Below are 20,587 nucleotides of genomic sequence, written 5' to 3' on the forward strand. Positions count from 1 at the left end.
GTAGTTCGGTTTTTAGGTGTTGTTCGTCGGCTAAGCATTTTGTTCTGGAGATGAGTGTCTTGGCTACGGAATTGATCTGTGCTGGGTGGTGGTGTGAGAGTGCGTGTAGATAGCGGTTTGTATGTGTTTTCTTCTGGTAGATGGTGTGTCCTAGGGAGCCATTGGATTTTTTGTATACCAAGACATCTAGGAAGGGAAGTTGATTGTTAGCTTCTGTTTCCATGGTGAATTGTATTTTGGGGTGTAGGCTGTTGAGGTGTGTGAGGAAGTTGTTCAGTTTTTCTTTCCCGTGTGGCCAGATTATGAAGGTGTCATCTACGTATCTGAGCCAGAGTTTGGGTTTGTGATCATATTTTTCTAGAGCTTGTGTTTCAAAGTGTTCCATGTAGAGGTTTGCGATGACAGGTGAGAGGGGTGATCCCATGGGTGCTCCTTCTATTTGTTTGTAATTTTGTCCATTGTAGGTGAAGTATGTATTGGATAGGCAGTGGTTGGTCAGATCTAGGATGTGCTTGGGGGGGGTTGTATTTGTTTTGGATGGCTGTTAAGGCTTCTTTTATTGGCACTTGGGTGAAGAGGGATATGACATCGAAGCTCACTAGTAGGTCGCTGGGTTGTAAGTTTTGTTTCTTTATGATCTCGATGAACTGGAATGAGTTTCTTACATGTGAGTTGATGGATTCTGCATAGGGCTGTAGTTGTTTGGCGAGAAATTTAGCTAGGTTTTGTAGAGGTGAGCCTATGGAGCTGACTATTGGTCTAAGTGGGGTTCCTTCTTTGTGTATCTTGGGGAGACCATAAAGCTTAGGGCATCTGGATGATTTCTCTCTGGGTATGATTCTTTGCTGGATTTCTTCACTGATGGGGGAGGCTTTTATTTTGGATCTGGTGGTTTTTTCTAGGTAGGTGGTGGGGTCTGTCTTTAGGGGTTTGTATGTGGGGTCTTGGAGTAGGTTGGTTAACTTGGTTTGGTAGTCAGATGTGTTCATAACCACTGTCGCGTTGCCCTTGTCTGCTGGTAGGATTATTATGCTGGTGTCTTCTTTCAGGTTAAGTAGTGCAGTTTGTTCTTCTTTGGATAAGTTGCTTTTGGGTGGTTTGCTAGTGCAGAGGATGTTGGTGATTTGCTGTCCAACATAAACATTGATTCTCAGGTATAGATGGGGAGCTTTAACATTTATTGATATATCTTAAATCCCATTTTCATTCTGTTGTGAGTTGTTTCATTTTCCTTTTTTCTTTTCCCAACCCAAGAGCAATTTGTGTCACACTAATCCACACATGTACTTTCTGCTATGGGATGTCAGTCTTCCAATCAGGCTTGTTGTGCGAAGCCTTCTCACAATAGCCATAAATAATGAATGCTGTGCCAAAAAGTAATCTTTTCAAAAAGCAGTGAGAGCAGGATGACAAAGCAAGTAATGTTTTAGTTGCATTACAATTTAAAAATAGTTGCAAAAAAGGATAGTCCAGGCAACAATATAGAATAGGAGAGAAGTTAAAGCATGGAGTAGCAAAAAAGAGAGAGAGAGAGAGAGAAGGTAGAAGGACATAAATAAGGTAAAATAAGGTAAGGCAAGGGCAGATACAGAGCCAGTAGCAACAGGAGAAGAATGCCAACAAGCACATAAGATGAAGAATAAGGTGGAAAGATAGGATGAGGTAATATGGGATCTTTGAGGATCACACTGGAACCTCGTGGAGCACCAAGTATAGACCTATGATATAGATGCAATGACAAAAATAGAATTAAAAACTTTAGTGAAGCAAATATACTTCTTAAGAACCATGAAATGATATCAGTGAGTTTGCATTAACTCAAACAATTGTGAATTCAGACCATTTTCCTTTTTAAATGTAGATAAGAAAATTTGTTGTAAATTTCAGATTCAGTTTAGAACTCAGATATCTGAAATGGTTAGATCTTCCAAGAGGCCACCCTGCTTTAAACAAAAAAACAGGAAAGGTTTTTTTTTTTAAAAAAATTAACTTTATTTTATATATATTTTACTTAATGTATCCAGAATACGCTTTCAAGAAGCTGATCTCCCTGTCTCCTTCCAAATATACTGTTTTTGTTTTTGATCTCTGGTTTACAAAAGACTGCTGCCCTCAAACAAATGTCTTTGAGCAGGAGAGAAAAAAAGCAAAGAAAATAAACAAAACCTCCCATAAAAGCTGGATTGTTTTCTTTTTTCTTTTTAAATCATGGACAACCTTTTGTGGGTAGATGACATTGTGGTGTCAGAAACGCATCATTCTATCATCAAATCCAAATATATATTTTATGAGGGTTGAAATGTAATGAGTTTTCACTCTAAAATTATCCATTCACCCATCTCTAATAAAAATAGCAGTGAGCTACAGCACTAAACCTTTTACTGCTAAATAAATATAAGCTCAAGATTCTTCTCTTTCTCTGGCTATGTTTTGCAAGACCTGCTATTCAAAGAACCCAATTTTATGGGTTGGTTCAACATACTAAATAAATTAGAAACATGATAGTTCAAATAAGGTACTATCAGAAAATAATGAAGATGAAATAATTGAGCTATGAAAATCTGCCTCTTTGTTTCCATCTTATGGCCTTCTGGATTTATGGAGCGCAGATTCATCTTATTTTTTAGAGTTTCACATGGTCCTGAAACGAAACGAATGGAAACTAATCAAGAAAAGAACTGACCTAGAAATAAGGAGAACTTTCTTGACAGAACAATTAATCAGTGGAATGATTTGCCTTTAGAAGTTGTTGAGGTTTTTAGGTTTAGTGGATGTTTTTAAGAAGAGATTAGACAATTATTTGTCTGAAATGGCATAGGGTCTTCTGCTTGAGCAAGAGGTTGGATGAGAAGATCTCCAAGATAACTCTATTATTCTGTTGTATTTTGGATTTCTTAAAGTTAGGTATTTTTAAACAAGAATTTTCTGAAAGGTTTAGTTTTTGCTATTCAACAAGTAAAATATTTAGCAGAAGTGAATTTAACAATATTTCTTGCGATTCAACAAGTAAAATATTTGCGATTCAACAAGTAAAATATTTAGCAGAAGTGAATTTAACAATATTTCTTGAATGACGAGAGTTTAAACATCTATGTGCAATGAATTTCTCTTTTTATCCTGCAGGCTGTTCTCTGAGCCAGAGAATACTCAGAAGTTAGTTTGCATGTGCTGAAAGTGAAATTCAAATGAAAAATAAATATCTTATTTACAACTGAATGTTACAACCGAAAAATTACAATGTAAGCTGTAAATTGATTTCCTCCACCAGATAGCATTTTTTTTACTATTATATAGCACTAGTGCAACATATTAAACTCTAAGCCTAGTTTCATAAAAATATGGTATTGATATAATATAGTAAATCTAAATAGAGAAACTTATTATGACATGAAGGCCTAATTCACAGATCATGCTAATACAATGACAGAGGATTCCCAGAAGACACTGAACCATAAACTAGCCCATTCAATTTTAGCCTAACTACAGTTAATGTAACCTTAAACTTAATCTTAAACTTCCAATGTAGATAAGATGGAGGCAAAGCAATGGTGTAAGATTCATAATTTGAAACCTGTCATACACCATTGAAGAAAAGGAATGGGGGAGGGTCTTTTAGATAAAGGAAATGTGTAAACATTCTATGTTTGTTTATTTAAACCCATGTATGTAGAAAAATGGATCACTAGTAGCAAAGGACTTAGTTACAGTGTTGATAACTATACCATTGGAAAACCTGCAGTGTTGGATTTGGAACAGATTGTCATGTAAAAAAATCTATCCATGTGGCCCCTAAGAATCAACAATGACTTAATGGAATTTGACCAACCAACCAATTTGATTTTATTTCAGCCTTCACTGTCTTCTTCCATTGGAATTTTGGCCCTTCCATTTTTGAGCTGTTATGTCTAACTTATTTCTGAAAGTACAATATAATAGTAATTCAGTTGGACTGGTATAAATTGCCACTCATTAAACTAACCTAATGTAGGTATATTAAACAGAATCCTATCTATGAGCCTAAACATTTTAACATAGTTTAACAATAAGACTAACATAAGTATCCTTTCAAATAGTATTCCATGCAAAGCATTGATAATGGAACAGTAACCAAAATGGCTGTTGGTCAAACTATTTACTTTATGCATTTATGTGTTATGTTAAACTATAATTTGTTTTAACTATAATTTGTAAAATGAACTGCCATTTATTTTATTATTTATTTATTTATTAAATTTATATGTCACCCAGCTCCTTGTTGGCGCAACTCTGGGTGGCTTACAAAATGATAAAACCATAAATATAAAACCGTTAAAATTAATAAAAACTTAAATAGAGACTAAAACCACAGGATTGGACCCTCTTACCCCATCAATCACCTCCAGCAAAAAGTGGCCTCACTGGGGCTCCAAGCCAGTCAGTGGGACTCACCCCTGCCAGTAGCAGATTTGTATAATATACAGTAGTATAGTGTACAACATACTGAGTCACCCAAATCACAATGGCTGGTGATATAGCATAACAATTGAAACAAGCTATATTATGGCTTAGAGTGCTATGTGAATCAGTCATTTTGACTGGACTGTTAGAATATTGAAGATGGAAGACAAGTCAGAAACATTCTGTAATCCTTAAAAAAACCTTCAGGCAAAGACATATAGTAAGACCATAAGCTAATAAATCTGGCCTCTATTCTATCAGTTTTATATTTTCTGTTTTGCATGTGTTCTCTGTGTTCAGTGCCATATTTAGAGATACATTTTGCAATTACCTCATAAATCAAACTTCCCTATCTTTAAATAATCTTTTTTCTTTTTTCATACATAAGCTCTATAAAGCAAATCCTTCAGGTGTTGTCTTCATTGTATCTGTTTGCCTTTTGTGACACTAGACTGTGGGCTAGTTCAAAATCCGTCTGACACATCATCTCCATCGATTCAAGTTGCCTGATAGACATGCAAGCTCAGGCTATAATGTCTCAAAATAAAAAAGAATCCCTGGCTTTATGACAACACTTGCTGAGAAGCAAAGCAGAGATAACATCAAAATTGTGTTTCAAGTCCCATGGAAGTTTAATTCTTAATATAAATGAGAACACACAAATCTTACATGAGCAAACAATGATTACCTTGGAAACTGTTGCACTCAGAAAGAACAAAAATAATAACTAGAGTACATGAAAGTCACCTATCCTTTATCTCCACGATCCCATTGTATAATGGAGCTATGAGGATTGTGATATTGTTGTTTTTGCATCTATGATTGAAAGAGCCTTTGATTTAAACTAGCACTGCTTCAATTCAACTCTGCAGTAATTTAAATTCAACTCTGCAGTAATTTACTCTGCAAGTAAATTTTGACTGGGATGAACATTCTCTCCAACATTGTAGGAGAATTGAATATGATTCTCCTCCCCAATTAGATGAAGTCGGTCCAACATTAGCTCCAGTGAATGAAACAGTGTTAACTAGTTGATGGTAAATATGTTTGAAATGTGTTCTTTCTGTTGTGCATGAATTATTGTAAGTATTGGAATAATGGAAAAACAGATATCATTGTGCCACTGTGGCAACATAGTTTGGTAAACCCATTGTTACCTTTACTCCTCATTTTCTCATTTGATATCTTCATCATATCTTCAAGTATGACTTTATAAGATGGATACACAATCTGTTTTAGATGGACAGCAGCATATGAAACTTCAGGAATGTGGGGCTACATATGGGAAGTACAAGGAAAAGAAAACCCGAAACTTCCGGTTTGAAGGGCTTCGGCGACAGACAGAAATCCGTGATCGTGCGTGGTTTCTGTCTGGGCTCGCCGCTGGAGCGCCCCAAGCCAGCTGGTTTCGGGGCTAAGCCACCCCGTAGAGGTGGTGAACAGGGGGGCGACCGCCAGCAGGGTTGAGGAGAGCCGCATCTCTCCTCCTCAGCTGGCCATTACTCCCTTTCCCGAAGGCGGTTGCAGTGGTGGTCATAAATGGCCACCACAAAGGAGAACTCGACTGGAAAAGAATGTGCAGGAGGAAGATAAGAAGTGAAAGTTTTGGCTGACTGGGTTAAATTGTAAAAGCAACAACCAAGGTACCCTGGAATTTAAACTTACAAAAAATAACATCGCTCCCAAAGAAGAGTCGGAAGCAGCGAAGGAAAGTGAAAAGGGAAAGGTTTGGCTTTTTTTCTTCTTCTCTCTCCTTCCCTATACTGACAACTAAGAGACTTAAATAAGAAATTGGAAAAATCCGCTTTGACATCAATAGGCAATTAAGCTGAAAATAAAACAAAATGCCAAAGGGATAATAAAGATTTCTGGACATTAAAAACTTTCTTTATCATAAGAAGGAAGGGAGAGAAAAAGAATAAGGGCAGAATCTGGAAGAGGGAGGAGACTGCCTGGAATTAAAAAGAATCTAAAGTAAAACTTCAACAAGACTTCTAAAAGATACATTTTAACTGAAACTTTGCAACTAAATAGTAACCCCAGGAAGAGAAAGTGAAAAAAAAGAGCAAAAAAGAAACAGCTTGCGTGTATTTGGATTATTTGGTGATCTTTGGATTTTTGGTTATTATATTTGAATGACTAAAATCCATTGGGTGGTTGTTTAAAAATTTATACAATTTATGCACTTCTGGATGAATTGAAAATGGAACTTAAAAAGTACAAAGAAGATGCACAAGAAGGGAGGGGTTCTTTTGGCTTTGTCTTTCGATTCTTAGAAATGGAGATTTGGAACTATGAGAAACAACAAGAAAAGACTGCAAAACAAGAAGACTGGGACAAAGAAGAAGCCATCTTTAATGAACAAGTAATTCTATGTGGGGAAGAAAAAGGAAAGGGGGAAAAGAGAATGGAGAATTTAAGACTTAAAAAAACAACCAAAGAAAAGAAAAATAATTCGAAAAATAAGTATAATACTGGAAAGCAACAGAAAAGGGGAATGCAGAAGAGAGAAATAGAGGTAGAGAGACAAGGGGGTAAAAAGGGGAGAGAGAAGAAGAGAGGGAAGAAGGAAAAGAAAAGAAGTTACAAAGGACCGGAGCAAGATAAGAGAAACAGGACCTATTTAGAGATAATGGGTGAAAATCTAACTGAAAAAGGGATTCTGTAAAGGTACACAAGATTGTATTGTTATATTAGTAATAGAAATAACTTTAGAAAATTGGAAACAACGTATGATTAAAATGAGGGATAAAATAGTTAATGTAATTTAGTGAAATGTTTGTGAATAAAATAAGTGAAATAAAATGAATGAGAAAATTGAATTAGGAAGGAACGGGAACATTTTAACTAGTCAATGTTTTATAAAATATAAGTGAAGGGGGAGGGGAATTAACTATGGAAAGCTTATAATTGTTCCCATAGAAGTATGATATTTAATTGAAAAGTAATGTTAAAGATGTTAAGACTTTAATTAATATTAATATTAATGATAGAATTGAATTGGAATGGAATGTTGTTTTAATTATATATATTTATATTTTTTTTTCTTTTTTTAAGAATACAGTGTGTATTTTAAGAATGTGCCAAGCAGAATCCAAATAGAAGTTATGTATTATATTGAATGTTACAACTTTAGGGAAAAGATATAAAGGCGTCATACTCCAATCAGTAACTACAGGAGAAATTTTGTTTAATGAGAAAAGATAATAGATAATTGAAACAGGACAGACAAAAAATATAAATACAATGATTTGAACGGAGATGAGATAATTAAAATAAAATTGAGAAAATTAAAAGAGGGGAGAAGCTATGCAGACAATGTAAAATAGTAATAAGATATGGAATAGAATATAAAAATGAGCATGAACCTGAATTTGTGTCTGTACGAAGAAATGTAACCCGGGATTATGCTGCTTTCAAAAAAGATGTTTTATTTGTTTTTTTTTCTCTTTGTGAAAACTCAAATAAAATTTACAAAAAAAGGAGAAGAAAACCTATACAGAAAGCGAAGATCAGTGAAACAACTTGCCTCCAGAAGTTGTGAATGTTCCAACACTGGAAGTTTTTTAAAAAGATGTTGGATAACCATTTGTCTGAAGTGGTGTAGGTTTTTTTTTTGCCTAAGCAGTGGGTTGGACTAGAAGACTTCCAAGTTCCCTTCCAACTTTGTTATTCTATTCTATGTCCAGAATAAGACTCACATTTTTCATAAAACCCATTTGGATTTCACACATCTTACATTTTCTTAACGTCTCCTCTCCTGAAGTCTGCTAAGGTTAATTTTATTTTACTTTCCAAAAAGCAGAGGGAGTGGGGACCACATCAGAAGTCTACATCCAGTCCTTGTAATGTGATTTGTATACCTGTGCTCTGTGTCATAGATGAGCAACTTTGTTATTTTCTTTTAATGAGCATTATTTTTAGATATTTTAGACCTAAGTAAGGGTGGTCACTAGTCATGGGTTTTTTGATCTGGTCATTGTTTTCTTCTAAAAACACACACCAGAAAACAGCACAAATCATTTGTTATTGCCTCCTTCCTTGGGTCAGTCACTCCCTCTCATGCCTAGGAAGGAAGCAAAGGAAAATCACTTCTGAAAAACCTTGCCAAGAAAATTGCAGGGATTTGTCCAGCCAGTCTCCAAAAATCAGACATGATTGAACTAATTCTGTGCCTAAGGGAGGATTGGAACACAAAAGTCTCCAAGTTTCTAGCCTGATGCCTTAACCACTATACCAAACTGGCTCTCTTGTGCTCACCTTGCCAGATCCTATGTAAATATTCAGATCCCAAGCCATGAAAGACTACAGATGATAATTACCACTTTGAATAGTATATCAACTCTTCACACTTAAGACAGGATTATTTTTTCTTTTTAAAAATATTGCTACTAATGACTAAGAACAGCTTTGAAAGGTTTTGTAACATCTATGCATCATGTCTGAGAACCATCAGGTGGATCCTTTTAAAAGCCTGCCCCAGCTCTATTTAGACATTTATTTTCCAACTCAATAATTCAGAGGCTTAAATGGAATGGGCCAGCTTTTTATGTTCCACACAGAACTTTAAAGAACTGGAGAGTTCAATTTTGGAACAGTCAAGGTTGTCTTTTGAAAATGTGTACAACACAGACGTGTGAAGGTAAAACATGACTCAGTCAGTTTCAGAATGCTAAGGGGAAAAAGTGAGGGGAGGTGATGAAAATGGAGCAGATGAGACCATTGATTGTTACCTAAATGGCTGTGCACATTACACTGTTTATTTTGTCTTCTGAACATCTTGGGAGTCTCCAACAGTTGGTGTGGGAGTTACATTGAGAACTAAAGTTTCCTGTAGCTGGAATGCCGATTCTGTCAACAAACCCAAGAACAATGTAACATCAAGCCTGAGAATTACCAAACAAGCCATGGGAAAGAGAGAAAAAAGAGGTGCTAGATTTAAACTGCTCTTGGCATAAGAGGGAATTGCATTCTCATATTGACAGAAGTGGTTTCCCCTAATATTTATTAAATACTTTTAATGTATCAAATGTCTGGGTAGTGTCTTCCTAGTTTGAGTGTGAGGGTTGTCAGTTAACATCTAGCTTATATTTCCTATCTTCACCATGGCCCACAATTAGAAGATCTAAATGTGGATATTTTCTATGCCAACACCAAAAGCTAGCACCCTCACAAAAATGGTTTTACTTGTCCTTCCTTGAACCCAGGTATATTGTATGCTGTTTTACCAAAAATACATCTAAATCAAGAACGGAGAGCTTCTGGCAAGCCAAACTGTCTAGCTTGGAAGATAGCAAGCTAGATATCATGTCAGCAAAGGCTAGACAGCAGCTACACCTTTATAGGTGAAATTGCTGACTTGCTGTCTTCTAGAATTGTCAAGAGCATAGCTGCTCCTCATTATAGAGACAGAGGACCTCGGGCTCTGTTCTTGAGATATTCTTTATAGATCCAAGGTGAAGATAGGGTCTTCTTAGGAATGTTACCAGGACTGTCCAATTTCCCTAGTCTCTCTCCAACTTACTTCTTCCTACGGGCAGCAATGAAACTTTCCTCTTTTTCTGAGATCTCAAATAATTATAAATTGGTCCTATCAGAAACATGATGACATTCCTCTTGGGATCAAAAAAAGAAGTTGTTCTTTGATGAGTAGCTAGAGATATCTAAAGTCCAACACAGTTCTAGGCTGCATTAACAGAAGGATAGAATCAAGATCACGTGAAGTATCAATACTACTTTATAATGCCTTGGTAAGGCCACATTTGGGATACTGCATCCAGTTTTGGTCACCATGATGTAAAAAAGATGTTGAGACTCTTGAAAGAGTGCAGATAAAAGCAACAAAGATTATTAGGGGACTGGAGGCTAAAACATATAAAGAACAGTTGCTGGAATTGGGTATGCCTAGTTTAATGAAAACAAGGATTAGGGGTGACATAATAGCAGTGTTCCAATGTCTCAGGGGTTGCCACAAAGAAAAGGGAGTCTCCAAAACATCTGAGGGAAGGATAAGAAGCAATGGATGGAAACTAATCAAGGAGAAAAGCAACCTAAGAAGAAATTTCCTGACAGTTAGAACAATTAATCAATTGAACAACTTGCCTCCAGAGGTTGTGAATGCTCCAACACTGGAAGTTTTTAAGAAGAGATTGGATAACTATTTGTCTGAAACGGTATAGGATTTCTTGCATAAGAAGGTGGTTGGACTAGAAGACCTCTAAGGTCCCTTCCAACTCTATTGTTCTATTCTATTCCAATCAGTTGTTTGAGGGGACTTTAGGTCTGATAATCAGAGCTAATTATGAGAAGCTTTATGTCTTTCTCAGGTTTCACTATGAGCAGTTTCACCTTGGCATTTGGGTAAGTGACATGAAAAGCCAGATGTTTCCAATCTTGCTATCCTAACTTAGTGCTGTTTTGTTCTAGCCCCATAACAATAAAATTTGTCAATCAATTGGATGTTTGTTCTGGTAAGCCATCTCATTAGCCAGTTTGGTGTACAGCTAATGGCACTTATGCTAGAAATCAGGAGATGGTAACTTCTAAACCCACTTTAGACACCCGCTTTAGCTTGGTGACCTGGGCCTGTCACACTTTTTGCTCTGGGAAGAAGACAATGGCAAACCACTTCTACAAATCTTACCAGGACAATTGCAGTGACTAGTTTAGGCAATCACCTGAAGACTGACTGGAAGGTATTCACCCCACTTCCTTTCTTTAATGATCAGAGGAATTATATGGATTATTTATTTGATTAAAACTCAACACATACAAAAGGCTATCACAGTAGGTGAAGGCTGCCATAGTAAATATTTTACCATTCAGTATGCCAATGTGAACTGCTTAAAATGGATAATTTTTTCTATGCTTATCATATCATGTTTGTCTCAAAATTGCTCTGAGTGCCATAGCAACTAAGATTTTTTCTTCTCCAGTGTCACTTTCTTTAGAATGGGGGAAGCATGGTAGGTTGGGAGAAGAAGTCATAGAGCATCGTTTGCTTTTTATAGCCAATGTGCCAAACTTCTTGCTGCAAATATACTATTATTATTTTTAGACTCAGCGTCTTGGCGTTTTTTTTAAAAAAAGTCTTCCTTTAACTTTTTTAAAAAATGAAACGTGTTATGTAAATTGATATATAATTAATATTATATCAATGTTTCCCAACTCTAAAAATACAGGTGAGTTTTTATATTGCCAATTTAGTAAAGGTGCTTTAAAAGGAGCATGGATGGATAGGATAGGAGTTAGGGAGAGAAAGGAGGGAGAGAGGGAGTGGAAAAGAGAGATGGCAAGAAGTAAAGAAGGGAGCTGCTTAACATTTAGTTTTTCTGACCTAGTTATAAAATCTCCTTCCTGACCTACTTCTTATTCAAGTTTCACAGAGCATACATCTTAGAACAGCTTTTGAGAAGCAAAGGCCAAGCACTCAGAAATGTATGGACAATTAAAAATTAATGGAAAAACTAGAGAAATCCAACTGCTCTATGGATTGGTGTTCTTCCCAGAATTAAGTTGTTGATACTTTGAATGTGTGGTTGAGTTGTGGATAATAAAGACACAGATTTCTTTTCATATTACATCTGAGATTCTTTGATTGAACAACATGCCAGTATTCAGCCAGCTTGCTTGGCACAGAGATGCTCCAGTTACACTTTGCTGAGGGCATACAGTATTTTATAATGAAACCTCCATCTCATTGGCAACCCACTGCTGATGCTGAAGGCAGTCCAGCTTTTACCAGTAGAAAGTACTGTTTTCCCAGTTATCATAATATAAGACCTCCTATGTTGACATTTTAGCTTGTTTGAAAGAAGAGTCTTTGAAGGTCAGAGACCTGCAGGCCCCCATTTGGCCTGCTGCAGGATCTCTTGTAGCTCTATGTCTGGGCTTTATTTTTGTTTTGCTTTGTTGTGATGACTCCTCCTCTTTGTTCCTATTTGCCATGAAAATATCAACTTCATAGAAGACTTAAGGCTTGTTTCCGATTCTCTTGGGTGTTTCGTTTCCTTCCTTCTTTTTGCAAAATCCTGAAGAGACCTGGAACTGGGGAATTAGGAGTTCTGGCAGCTTGAAATTGACTAGTCTGCTGTAGTTGAAATTGACTAGCCTATCATCTGTTCCTTTTTACCAGATTCCCAGTGCTGGATCACTGTTGAGCATTCTGTCCCAACACTGGAATCTTGTTCCATGATTTTGATACATGTCTAATCAGAAAAAGGTGTTATGTCTGGGAGATTGGTCCCGGGTAGATCGGTCCCAGGTAGATCGGGTCGCATTGAGACGCGAGACCCAAAGTGCACATTCAGCTCTTTATTGAATATACAGTTAGGTACAGGACCTGCGCTCAGCGCAGCTTTTCTTATAGAGCCGGCCGGCGGCTTGGTGGCCAATGACAGGGCTTTGAATCTCCCGCGATTGGCTCGGCCAATCGCAGGAGGTTCTCAGTGCACCAATCACGGCCGCTCAGTTGACCAATCAGATCGTGGCCTGTGTGGACCAATCGGATTTTGAGGTTTGGAGAATGCTAATATAGAACACCCCTCCCCTCTTGGTTTCGTCCAATGTAGCGTGTGACGTAGTCGCGCAGGTAGGCAGGGCTTTTTACTTGCCTAGTTGACTTGCGCGTTTCAGTAGCTGTTTTGTCGATGACCGGTTCGGACGGGCTCTGCGTCGCCTCAAGCTTCTCGATGGAACCGCCTGGAAGGGTGAGCCAGGCCATTGCTGCAGCTCCCACCTGGTCTACCTGGGTCGGTCGAGTTGTCGGCTCCTCCGCTCCCGCCTGGTCTCTCCGGGCTGGTTGAGCTGGCTCGGCTGCTCCTTCCAGGTGAAGCTCCCGTCTGCAATGGCTCAAGGTCTGCTGGTGAATATGGCTGGTTAACGGTTTGTTTTTGGCTTGTTCTGGGTGGGGGGTGTTCTGCCTGCGTTTTAGGCCCTTCCTCTTCCTTTTGTTCGGAGTTTGGGTCCCCCCCCTTCCCGGTTTCTTCCTTAGTGTTTTGCAGGGTGTTGGTGCTGTCAGCGGCTAGTCTTGACCGTAACTGGTCGATGTGCCGCTTCCAGCTTCGTCCGTCGGTGGTTTGTAGTCAGTACGACCGGGGCCCCGTTACCTGGGTTATTTGTGCCAGTACCCAGAGTGGGTCTCCGGTGAAGTTTTTGGCGTAGACAGTGTCTCCGGTGTTAAATGTCCAGTGTCTACTGGACGAGCCTGGGGGTTTCTCCGGGTTGTACGTAGGGTGCAACCGGTCTAGTGGGGACCTTAGCTTTCTGCCCATGGGTAGCTCTGCTGGGCTCTTGTTTGTAGTTGTGTTGGGGGTGATGTGTTGTATGAGTAGCATTTTGTTTATTTTTTATGTCGCCGGTTTCTATTTTTTGGATGGTTTTTTTTTGTGAATTGTACCATTCTCTCCGCCCGTCCAATCGCCGCTGGGTGAGCGGGCGAGGTTAAGGCGTGCCTTATCCCTCGTTCGGCTAGGTATTCTTCGAAGGCTAGTGTGGTGAACTGCGGTCCGTTATCCGACACTAGCACATCTGGTAACCCGTGTGTGGCGAAAAGTTTATTCAGTTTTTCTATGACGGCTTCCGTCGTTGTGGTCTTCATGGTGCTTACTTCCAGCCAGTTGGAGTAAGCATCTACGGTGACCAGGAATGTGTGTCCCTTGGTGGGCCCGGCGAAATCTATGTGAATTTGCGACCAGGGGCCTCGGGGGGTTTCCCATTCCAAGACTGGTGCCGCGGGGGGGCGGGGGCGGATCGCGTTTCCTGGCACCTTTTGCATGCAGCTACCCACGTCTCGATCTGTTTGTCCATCCCTGGCCACCAAGCGTGACTTCTGGCCAGGGCTTTCATCTTGACGATGCCCGGGTGCCCCTCATGCAACATGTCCAGTACCCTTTCTTGTAAGGTTTCTGGTATGACCACCCTGTCTCCCCAAAGTATGCACCCCTTTTGTGAAAAAAGTTCAGTTTGCCAGTTTCTGAAAGCTTTGAAGTGTTCGTTTCCGTTGCTTTCTGGCCACCCTCTCTCAACTCAGCTCAAGACTCGCGCCAGCCGCTTGTCTTTATTTGTTTCTCGGGCAATGTCTGGTGCGGTCAGGAGTGGGTTGGTTAGAGTCTCTATTTGCAGGGTTGTTGTTGTGGGCGCTGGGTCGTCTTCTATATCTGGTAGTGGGGATCGGTTTAGTGCGTCTGCGTGCGAAATGTCCTTGCCGGGCCGGTGTGTCAGCTCGTAGCTGTAGACGGCAAGGAACTCAGACCACCTCGTCATCCTGGGTGACAGGATGTTCGGAGTGGCCTTGTTCCCTGCCAGTATCCCAAGTAGAGGTTTGTGGTCTGTGATGATTGAAAAGGTCCTACCGTAAAGATACTCGTGGAACCTTTTCACTCTGGAGATGATTGCGAGGGCTTCCTTGTCCAGCTGGCTGTAATTCCTCTCCGGCTTGGACAGTGTTCTCGAGAAGAAGGCGATGGGTGCCTCTTTCCCGTCTGGTAACATGTGGCTGAGGACTGCCCTGATGCCAAAGGGTGATGCGTCGCATGTTACCATCAGCGGCAGGGTCTCGCTATACTGGATGAAGACTGTGTCTGACGTTAGCAGGCTTTTGGTCTGTTGGAATGCGTTTTCCTCCCGCTTCCCCCAAGTCCAGGTGGCTGTTTTATCCAACAGTTTGTGCAAGGGTTCCGCCGCAGTCACCTTTTGGGATAGGAAAACATTGTATAAGTTAATGAGCCCCAAAAATGCCTGCAGTTCCGCTTTATTCGTTGGTGTGGGGGCTTCCTTGATGGCTCTAAGTTTTTTCCCGGTGGGGTGGATTCCGTGTCGGTCTAGGAGATACCCCAAGAATTCGACCCTTTTCGGTGCAGAGTTGGCATTTCCCTTTTTTAACTTTAAGGCCGGCGTCTTTGAACTTTTGCAGCACTGCTCTTAAACGGGTTTCCAATTGCTTTTTGTTGGCGGCTGCCACCAGCACGTCATCAAAATAGGGCACCACTCCTTTTATCCCTTGGAGAAGTCTTTCCATGAGGCTTTGGAAGACTCCTGGCGCGACGCTGACTCCAAATTGGAGTCGGTTGCATCGGAACGCCCCCCGGTGTGTAACAATCATTTGCGCCTCAGCTGTTTCAGCGTCGACCGGCAGTTGCTGGTAGGCTTGCGCCAGGTCAAGCTTCGCGAAGACTCGGCCTCCCCCCAGTGAGTGCAGAAGGTGCTGTACCACTGGGACGGGGTAGGCACTTTGCTGCAGGGCATGGTTGAGGGTGGCCTTATAGTCACCGCAGATTCTTATGGAGCCATCCGGTTTGATGGGGGTGACTATGGGTGTTTCCCAGTGGGCATGGTCAATTGGCTCTAAAACCCCTTGCGCGATGAGCTTGTCTAGCTGCTCATCGATTTTGGGTTTGAGCGCAAATGGCACTCGCCGCGGTTTGAGGTGGATTGGGGTGACGTTTGGGTTGAGGTTGAAAGAAATAGGGGCCCCTTGGTACTTGCCTAGGGTGTTGTCAAAGACTTCCTGGAAGTCCCTCACGAGCGCCGCTTCCCAGTCTGCCTCGTCGGTGTGGTGGATATCCGTCACTTCGATTCCCAGCGGGGAAAACCATTGCAGTCCGAGTAGGCTGGGGCGGTCCTTGTCTACGATCGTGAGTGGCAGTACCTCGGTGTGGCCTCTGAAGGTGATCTTAAAATGTCTGATGCCGACTACAGGGATGCGGTTTCCCTGGTAGTCCTTCAGGGTCAGTTTTTGGTCATCCAGTTCGTGGCGGCAGATGGCAGGCACCAGGCGCTTGATTGTGTGCAAGGAGACCATGGAGAGGTAGAACCCGGAGTCCACCTCCATTTCGCAGGGTTGGACTTTGATGCCTACCTCCACGCGTACCTTCCGGGCATTGATGGTTGAGGAATGGCCGATGACGACCGTCTGGTGGGTTTCCTCTTGTCGCTGTGCCTCGCTGAGTCATCTGTTCTGGCCGTCTCGGCTCCATCGGCTCTCGGCTTGGCGGTCTCAGTTCCTGGGGGGTGCCGTCTCATCGTCAGGGGCTGCTGCCTCGTCGCTGGGGGCTGCTGCCTCGTCACTGGGGGCTGTAGTTCCGCTTGTTCCACTTCTTGCAATGCCAGCAGATGGCGTCGAGAAAACAGCATTCAGAGCGGGGGTGATCACCGCCGCAGCCGGCACAATGGAACCCTGACTTATGTCCCCTCTGGTCCTGCCGATCTCGCTCTGCCTGGAGGCGGTGGATCTCCTCCTCCTCGTTGTCGGTGTCGGAGTGGGAGTCAACGTCACCATGGTGGGTGGTCGTTTCTCGGTGGCTGGTCTCTGTGGGCCTTGCCGGTGCTGGGGTCGTCTCGATGGCCGTCGGTAATTCCGTCGCGTTCGCTTGCCTCATTCGGGCCACCGAGGGTATCGGCGAGGAGATGTCGCCCTTGGCCATTAGTCGGCTTTGCAGCACGGGGTCTCTGAGCCTGAGAATGACTCGGTCGCGTAAGGCTTCGTACAAGTCGGTAAACCCGCACAGGCCTCCGAGGACCCTCAGTTGGGCCACGAAGTCGCTGATGGCTTCTCCCTCGCGCTGGTTCGCTGGTAGAAGTCGTGCCTTTGGATGAGAGTAGGCACGGCAGGGGCGTAATGGCGGTGGAGGATGGGCTCGAGGTCAGCCCAATCCATCTCTTTTACGTCGGCGGGCTTTGCCAACGCTTTGGCCATCTTGAACACTGTGGGCCCGCAGTGTGTCAAGAATACGGCTCGTTTTCGCTGTCCATTGGCATCCTTAAGGTTGCTGCATTCCAGAAACATCTGGAATTGGTTGGTGTAGGACTCCCAGTCCTCGGTGGCTGGGTTGAAAGGAGCGGGTGGCGGGGTGCTGCTGGCCATCTTGCTGGTCGTTTCGCGCCGTTTGCCACGTGCTTGATGGTCTCTCGTCTCACGATCCCACCTTCGTCGCCAATGTTATGTCTGGGAGATCGGTCCCAGGTAGATCGGTCCTAGGTAGATCGGGTCGCATTGAGACGCGAGACCCAAAGTGCACATTCAGCTCTTTATTGAATATACAGTTAGGTACAGGACCTGCGCTCAGCGCGGCTTTTCTTATAGAGCCGGCTGGTGGCTCGGCGGCCAATGACAGGGCTTTGAATCTCCCATGATCGGCTCGGCCAATCGCGGGAGGTTCTCAGCGCACCAATCTCGGCCGCTCAGTTGACCAATCAGATCGCGGCCCGTGTGGACCAATCGGATTTCGAGGTTTGGAGAATGCTAATATAGAACAAAAGGCTCCATTAATTATCAGAGTTTTCTTCCAGGAAAATGCAAATTATATTGTAGCATGTACTGTAATCTTAAACATCATGAATCTTATTGTGCAGAGTGGATCTATTTCTAAATAAACTTGTCACATGAATAGGTGGTTTTGCTTCAGTAAAATGTACTTTTACAAACAAACAACATTTGCTTTCATGTTTCATTGATGAAAAAGACCAGTTTCCACACTCCTTCCCTCTTCATTTTTTTTTTCTAAGGTGTTTATTTCAATAACTTGATTAATTTCCTCCTAGGAAGAATATAGATAGACATCTGATGACAAATAAAAGATGAGACACACACATTACCTTGTGAAAGACATGGGTTAAGTGGAAACTGTTTTCCAATCTCCCCCATAGTAGTTGGAGGAAAATTATATCTATTTCATTTTAATAGATTCTCACCAAAGAATCAAATATGTGATCACTTATTTTGCAGGCGTCATAATCCTCCTTTTCTCAATATCCATTAAAAAAATAAAAAAATATTTTTATTATATGATGAAGAAAAGAATTGATTGAACAGCACGCACACTCACATACATACCACACTTAGGGCATATAGAAAAATATGTTTATTGTCACACAGCATCAAGCATAAGAAGCAGAAAGCAGGATTCCTTTTATGGCATGGGAAAAGTGTGAGAAAGAAGGGTTGGATTTAAAGTAAGTGATTATAAGAACAGGTAAAAACTTTGTCCTGTTAGTGAAAAATCAACTGTTGCTGCTGCCTTTCTGCTTAATAAAGATTTACTAACTATACAGGTTTGAGTATCAGGGAAGCTTCAGTGAAATTACATCAAGCTATAGAAGGAAATCTGAGGCACACCATCTGTGTGAATGTCCCTGAAGCATGTATATTAAAAGCAGAATATCGTGTACTCCAGCAGCAAGAAGCCAGTCAACAGTGAAACATTTATAAAGCTAATTAAGATTTAAATTTGGCCTTTTTCATCAAAGTCTCCACTTAATGATGCACTGGTATGAATCAGCATTTAAATGAGCTGGTATCTAACTCCAGATCAATTATTGAATAACCAACCTATTTGTGATAGTCTTGTGCTCCAAAGATTATAACATATTAATTTTGTTAATTTTATAGGAAACCGAGAGTGGAAATGGAAAGAACAGAGTTGATAAGCAGATAGGAAACACACTCAATGGTTTTAAGATGACGTGGTATAAAGAGTCCTCCCAAAGGTATTTTTTTCAGGAGGCAACTAGATTTTCTGGTTTTTCTTTGAAGACATTTCACTTTTCATCCAAGAAGCTTCTTCAGCTCTGACTGGATCGTGGGGAGTGGAAAGATCATCTGACCATCCAGTCAGAGCTGAAGAAGCTTCTTGGATGAGAAGTGAAACATCTTCAAAGAAAAACCAGACAGGCCAGTTGTCTCTTAAAAAAAGCACCTTTGGGACAACCATGACGTGGATGACTGAGAATCTCCAAAGACATATAGAGGGTCCTATATACAGTCATATGATCAAGTTCCTTTGGTCATGTGTCATATTTATGGTGAGATTAGAGAGGAATAGGTGGGAGACAAAAATGGGATGGACTTCTGAGATAGATTCTCTTGTCATGAGTCCTGACCTTTATTTGCACTCATAATTCTGCACAGCAATACACTTTTGGCATAAGTCACCAACACTCTTTGAAAATGAGATCAGTGTGGCCTTTGAAAATCAGCAAACAAGAGATGAATGCAGCGTACCATTCAGATAATTACAGTAGTTGCTAGAGACACATAATAAGAAAGAAATATCAAAAGTAAAGACATCCAAATAACCTTAAAAAAAATCCTCTTTGATTATTCTTCCATTCCAATCCCCAGTCCTACATTTTTATTACTGTGCTGGCATGCTCGAGGGAGAATGCAAGTTGATTGCAGCTCTTGGATGAATGGTATAAATAGACTGAAAAGCCTTTTTTAATTAAAAGAGAAAATGGATTCTAAATGGAAATTGATTTTAATTTAGCATTTGTTTGAACAGTCATTTTAATTGTTTAGAAGGAAAAATCATATATTGGTAAAGTTCTGGGGTTGGGGTTGCTCACCTCTCTCCAGTTTTTCTAACTTCCTCAAATATTTATGTATATTTAAATGTTTCTACAACTGGGAAGTTTCTAGATTAAAGGATTAGCCCTAATCTAATCCTCAAAGAATAACCATGTTGGTTTGACATATTAAGTGTTATTGTTTGATATCTTTATAGAACTCCAGCTTGGGAAATGTTTGAAGATGTTTTGTCAGCTTTCCCATATATCTGGCCCTGAAATCAAGAAAACCCTTTAACTGACTTATGTGGTCTCATTTTATTTACACAGAAATAAATTCTACTAAATAAAATAGAGCTTGGTTGTGAGGATATATATGTAGGATTACTGTCAAGTCTCCAAAAGTATTTTAAGTTTAGTAGAAGTGTAACATCTGTCCTGATCTCAATATAATACCATCAACAGAATCATTTCAGAAAATCCTTGCAAAAATTTAAACTGAGATCTGTAAATGGTGCTACATGCTAGAGAAGCGTGGGAATAGTTGCATCAATTTTCAATTTTTTATTAGAGGCTGCATAGTTTCAGTCCAAAGCTTGGAGTAAGGAAATGTTAGGACTCCACAAAGCTTTGAATAAAATTATTTATTTATTTATTTATTTATTTTTATTTGTCAATTGCTTACAAGATAATAGGTATAAGTAAAAACATAGTTATGAATACATGGATACGTATAAGAAAAATAAAAAAATATATAAAAGAAACAATAGGACAGGGATGGTAGGCACGTTGGTGCGCTTATGCACACCCCTACAGACCTCTTAGGAAAGGGGTGAGGTCAATAGTAGACAGTCTAAGGTTAAAGTTT

Source organism: Notechis scutatus, chromosome 6, assembly GCF_049901735.1.
Source record: "Notechis scutatus isolate UNSWTSFEM ecotype Mainland chromosome 6, rNotScu1.2, whole genome shotgun sequence".
Taxonomy (NCBI): Eukaryota; Metazoa; Chordata; class Lepidosauria; order Squamata; family Elapidae; genus Notechis; species Notechis scutatus.